Genomic DNA, 6,000 nt, shown 5'->3' with positions numbered 1-6,000 from the left:
CCCAGCGCCTGCCCTGGGCCAGGCCCTAATAATTCCTCAGGTATTATTTGTGGGTGAATAAACACCATTTCGTGGTGCTTTTGAGTCGCGCTAAGAGAAGGCTTCTGTCACCATGGATACTCCTGGCTCACACTGCCATCTGCCAGCCTGTCCCGTGTCTGAGCCTCAGCGCTCACGGAGTATCCGAGCAGCTCCCTAACCTCCGACTCGTCCCTTCCGAACCTTAACCCCGCTGTGCGGTTTTCGTTAGCAGCCTTACACACAGAGATGAGACGCCAAGGCATTAGGCGTCACGGTCCGGGTGACAGCTTGGGTCCCGGTGCTGGGACCGGAACCCAAGTATGCAGGCTCGCCAGGTGCTCTTCTGCCTACTGCAGAGCTACTTCACACAAGTCTTTGCATCAGGACGTTAGCATCACTTAGGAACTTGTTAGAAAAGCAAATCTGAGTGCTACCTGGACCCCAACTCAAGAACCCCACAGGGGGCCCAGTGGCCTGTGTGTTAACCAGCCCCGCGGGTGATTCCGCCAAGAGTTCGAGTCCCGAGCCCTGGCCTACCCCACAGCTGCTCGGGGGGGGGGGGGGAGACTTTCACCCCTAAAACAGACCCGCCAGCCAGGACGGAACCTGCTTGGTAGGGTAAAAGGTGAGGAAAACGCGTGGACCGAGTGTTAGGAGCCCGAGATCAAATCACACCAGCCCGGCTGCGTGATTTAAAGCACAATTATTTAATGTTTAACCTTCGCAGGCCTCGGTTTTCTCGTCTGTAAAATGAAGGTGCTCACTGAATATCGTCTCCAATTTCCCTTTTGATTCTGTTATTCCGCTTTTCTTCGGAATCATAGGTCGTCTGTGATAGGAATGGAGTGAAGAGAGACTGCTCCTTTGTAGCAGATGTTTTTCCCCACTAAAATTCTTGTAAAGGGATAGCTCTAAATTCCCAATCCCAGGATCAGCTATCTTTCACTTCTTCCTTGGGAGCAGAAAGTGAAAGTAAGCAACATTTAAGTTGACTCATACAACCGTATTAGGCAAAAATAGAAATTCATTTGATGATATTGGTTTGGCCCTGCTCCACTACGTGGGGCTCCCCAGTGGGTCCTCGCATGGATCCCCTTCCTGTCACCTGACTTTATCTGTGACTAGCTCCTCATTCCTCTGTGAGCTCCCACACGTCCCTGCTCCGGTGCTTGGGGCTGCTCTGCTCACATGCTCTTGTTTAACCACCATTCTTTTGAAGAAGAGTTAGAGGTGGTAGGGGGACTCAGTAGGTTAGACAGGGGCTTGGTGGTCTAACAGGAGCCCCTTGGAGACCCTGAAACCCTATCCTACTGACTTTAAGTAACAGGGGTCGCCTCATAGGGCTGACTGACAGGGCCCAATATTCAGTCAACACCTGGAAAGCCTAAGGTCCACTTTGAGCTGAATGGAAGGAAGAGATGATTATGAAAATTCAAGAAGAGCAGTTGGATTGGAAAAGCAGAGCCCTGAATCAGAAGATTTTTAATCCTCCAGGCACTGGGCATCAGCCTGAGGCCACAGCTGAGCACTCAAGTCTGGAGGGTCTGAGGGAATACGGTGAGACTCAGCAGTGTTCAAAGAACATGTCACCTTCAGCAAAACCACATGTGACAAGCAGGCTGAGTGCTGGTCTGATCCATGTTGCTCTCAGAGAGACTTCCTGCACATGTTGACAGGGTCCGGGAAAAGCTTAAAAATGCAAGGTACACAATGTCATTAGACTAAGTCTAAGGCAGCCTTAGACTAAAAGCTAAGGAAGGTGGCTTCACAAAGGCCCCCGGAGAGCAGGAGCCAATGGGCACTACTCATTAGTGGGGCCTCACTGGGCTGCAGGGCTCAGTTGCAAGTGCTGGGGTGGGGTGTCCCTTATGCATTAATAGAGAAGGGAGGAGAGAGAGAGAAGGAGATAGAGTGGGAGAGGGAGAGAGAGCGAGCATGATTTCGCATGTGTTACAGCTTCTTATATATCCTATAAAGCAAACACATTGTCAGTAATTTTTTTTTGGTCAGTAATTATTGAGCTCAACTTAGTACCCTGGAGTCCCATCTTAGCCCTTCTGTGGATGGCTGTTTCCTTTGCTCATTCACCTGCATTGGCAGCCTTGGGGGTTCCCAGCATCCCTCGGACTTGTGGGCCTGGGGAAGATCCGGGCTTAGGTTGGGCTTCCTGAACTGCTGCTGCATAGGGCCTTCTCTCCTGGTCTCCCTTGCCTATCTCAGCCTAAACGTGGCCTGCAATGTGGCAGCTCCAATCCTCCTAGAGGGATTCTTCAACATATATTCAAAGTGAATTTCGACCTCACTCCTGGGATCTTAAGGATACATGTGCCCGGCCTACATGATTTCATGGACCACTACGACTCCTTTCTTATGGTGACCACCATCCAAGAGTTGGCTGAGTGTAAGCACTTTGGTCCTTTCACTGTTTATTGTGCGAGGGAGTGTAGACGTGAGTTGTATTCTGGGCAGGCTAATGTGTCTAAATGACCTAAGCTGTTTATGTTCCTGGGCCTCAGTTTTATCATCTGTAAAATGGGAATGTTGCTTCAGATGCCCTCTGAGAGTGTCTGGCTGTAATGGTCTGAGACTCTGGGGCCTATCCCAGCTGAACAGAGGCCCTGCTCTCATCCCCTAAACCCCCAGGTCAGGGAGAAGGTGTGCACGCAGTGGCAAGGGAGTGGGTAGAACTCTGGGCCAGTTGAGTACTTTCCTTCATGGACTTGAATTTGAGGACAGTCTGGCTGGAAAAAAACCAAAAAACCCCTCTCACTATGTAGCTCAGGCTGGGCTCAGATTTGTGAAGATTTTCCTTCCTCAGTCTCCCAAGTGCTGGGATTACAGGTATGTGCCTCCATGTCTGTCTCCCCTTTTTAATTAATTAATTGCAGTACTGGGGATTGAACCCAGGGCCTTTGCAATGAGCTACATCCCCAGGCCTTTTTAAAATTTTTTGTGACAGGGTCTCAGTAAGTCACTAAGTTGCCCAGGCTGGGCTCAAATTTGTGATTGTTCTGGATCTACCTCCCAGAATTCTGGGATTACAGGTGTGCACAAAACAGAGGCTATTTTTATCCCCATTTTACAGATGCAGAAACTGAGGCACAGAAGTTTAAGTAACTGCACAAAGACATAGACAGTGAGTGATAGAGCCAAGGTAGTAACCTGAAGATTGGAGCCTATTCTCATAAGTACCTGCAAAACCCACAGATACAAATAAAGAATTTATTTATTGGGCCAGGGATTTAGCTCAGTGGTTCCGGCGCCTGCCTCGAAAGTGCAAGGTCCTGAGTTCGATCCCCAGTACCAAAAAAAAAAAAATAATTTATTTATTTATTTATTTTACAGATAAAGAATTTAAATAGATTAGAATCCTTTAAATTACAAAAGAATTCATCAAACTCCTCTCTAAATCCCCAAATACTTCAATAAATAAAAACACATAATTTTATGTTCTGAAGTTCTTTTTTTAATGACCAAATTTTAAGGAGCATATTTTAAATATAATATATATAGTTCTATTCTCTGTGGGAGGGCTCATTTCTAACCCTCTCATGGGAAGGGTTAGTTTTGATAATAATTAATGATTGATTGATTTTCTTCTTGGTATTGGGTAACTAAATTTCAAAAGGACCCATGGGCAAGGTAGTTTATAATTTAAGTACACATTTTATAATTATGCACTTGTTCATATATATATAGTCGGACATAATCAAATTTAATCAAATGGACAGCTTGAAAGATTGTGATTATTGTGTTAGTGTGACAGAGTGGGATTAGAGGCTTTCTTCTTGCTTCAGCCATCAATGTGATTTATAGATATTTTATCTCATTAACCTTTAAGTCACAGAGTTAATTAGTGATTCTGGAAACTGCAAAACACACTGAAGCAATCACGTAGCTCTTTAACTTCACCATGCACCAAATTAAACTGGACCCAATTATTCCAAATCATAGAAGACATCTTTTCAATGGCTTTGTATCCTTCATTTCGCATGGCTCACTGGATGGAAAATCAAATTGGATCTGGATCCTGATTTCATCTCCTAGCTGCATGCCATATTGCATCAAGACCATTTGAGCCAGGTGTGGTGGTACACACCTGTGATCCCAGCACTCAGGAGGCTGAAGCAGGAGTATTGTCGAAAGTTAAAGTTCATGGTCAGCCTGGGCTACATGATGAGAACCCGTCTCAAAAAAAAAAAAAAAGGTTTTTTTTAATATGTGAAAAGTGCTTGCTTGACAGAGGTAGAAATAGATGGAGACTGTTGTTGTTGTTGTTGTTGTTTTGGTTTTCTTTGGTACCGGGGATCGAACTTGGGTCCTTGTGCTTTCAAGGGAGGCAGGCGGTGGAACCACTGAGCTAAATCCCTGGCCCAAGGTGGTTGTGATTAGCCCTGTTTGGGTGCGGCCCCCGAGAGCCTGTGGAGAGACATCCTGAGGGCAGCACGCCTGCCTTCTGCCTTCTTGGGCACAGAGATGTTTCTGAGGCATCTCTTGTTTCCTTTTTGCTATTGTTGCCCCTGGGCCACAAGGGGTGGCGAAACTGTGTGGCAGGGACTAAGATTTAAGACCCTGAGGCGCAAGTAGACACAGATTTTCTTCTCTCCCCAGCCTTCCATAGGAGGATTCTGAGCTGCAGGCTAGGATGGGATGATGATAGAAATGTAACAGGCTGAATTAATTTAAAAGAGAAGATGCAGCTGGGTGTGGTGGCGCACACCTGTGATCCCAGCACTCAGGAGGCTGAGCCAGGAGGATCTCCAGGAGTTCAAGGCCAGCCTGGGCTACATAGTGAGTTCAGGGCCAGCCTGAACTATAAAGGGAGACTGTGCCTCAATTACAAAACAAAACAAAAACAAAAAACAAAACAAAACAAAAAGATGGAGCACTCTTCTCTGGATTAGGAATGGGTCACATGTAGCTGCTGAGTGGGACATTGATTAGAAAAATAGTCACCACTTCTTGACACTTAGGACATTAGTTTTAGGGCATTTGGAGTTAGACTTACATTTCTTTTGAGTAGAACGCCACATGAAGGTGACCTCTGTACAGGAGGAGGAAGGCTCAGGTTCATTCAAGTCACATTTCAAATAATTTTCCAGGACAGGAAAGTGACTTGGATAGAGAGATGTAAAATAAGGGCTTACAGCATGGTCTGCTGAATTTTTATGGTTTTAGAACAGGCCTAGGATGTGTAGGGAGTAGAAGGGAGAGGCTGTGGCTACAGTACTAGCAGTGGGAGGCTCCTTCACTGCTTCTAAACTTTAGGGTGAAGCAGAGGTTTCTTTTGAGGCAATTCCACGTGAAAAGCAAACCCTGATACTGGAGTCAGGGGACATTCAACTTTAATTTTTTCTTGATTCAGTTTGAAAATGGAGTAGGTTGCTAACACACAGAGGAATTTTTGTGTGGTTCTTGCTCTGTAGGAGCCAAACTGCTGTTCCAGTGTCTTTTGACGTAAGTGACTCAGCCCTGGCCTTGTACACCCTCCACAGGCTCTCTCTCCCTCAGGGGTGCAGGTGTGTCCCCGCTGGGGTGGAGGCCAGGAAACTAACCACAAGACCAGGCTCCTGCCTTGGAGGCAAAACAGGGTGGAACCCGGGCGGGCAGGATCCCAAACCACAGAAGCTCAAATTAGTTCACTCTTGTGAACATGACAACTCCGTGTCTCTCTAAGTCAACAAAATGAAATGGATCCAGTGGAAAGTGACTTCGAGGACTGAGAACCTGCATGGCCATTGCACTTGCCATTGATATTCTAGAGCGATGGAGAGTCAGCCATTCTTCATCACAAGCCAAGGAAGGTGCTGGGGTACATTTGCATGGGTCTACGGCAGGCAAGTCGAGTGCAAGATATTTAAATTGGGTGTCCAAGAGCCAATGAGTATAATGTCGGATTTCTTGTGCATTCACATGCAGCTGGCAACTTAAGGACTGCATATTGGGCAGGAATCGTCTTTCAAAGCCCTGGGGGAAGCT

Source organism: Heterocephalus glaber, unplaced genomic scaffold, assembly GCF_053883595.1.
Source record: "Heterocephalus glaber isolate CG9 unplaced genomic scaffold, H.glaber_assembly_v1.0 deba00001457, whole genome shotgun sequence".
Classification (NCBI taxonomy): Eukaryota; Metazoa; Chordata; class Mammalia; order Rodentia; family Bathyergidae; genus Heterocephalus; species Heterocephalus glaber.
The sequence above is the reverse complement of the archived record's forward strand: the minus strand, read 5'-3'. Positions refer to the sequence as shown.